Genomic DNA, 393 nt, shown 5'->3' on the forward strand with positions numbered 1-393 from the left:
TCATCCCCATACTCATCCACATCCCTGTAGTAATCCTCGTCCTAATCCCCATCCTCATCCTCATCCTCATCCGCATCCTCATCCTCATCTGCATCCTCATCCTCATCCCCATCCAACTTCCAATCCTAATCCTAATCCTAATCCTAATCCTAATCCTAATACTAATCCTAATCCTAATCCTAATCCTAATCCTAATCCTAATCCTAATCCAAATCCTAACCGTAATCCTAATCCTAATCCTAATCCTAATCCAAATCCTAATCCTAATCCTAATCCTTACCTTTCCCCATCCTAATCCTAATCCTAACCCTAAACCTAATCCTAATCATAATAATAATCCTAATCCTAATCCTAATTCTAATCCTAATCCTAATCCTAATCCTAATCCTAATC

Source organism: Lupinus angustifolius, chromosome LG01 (assembly GCF_001865875.1).
Source record: "Lupinus angustifolius cultivar Tanjil chromosome LG01, LupAngTanjil_v1.0, whole genome shotgun sequence".
Classification (NCBI taxonomy): Eukaryota; Viridiplantae; Streptophyta; class Magnoliopsida; order Fabales; family Fabaceae; genus Lupinus; species Lupinus angustifolius.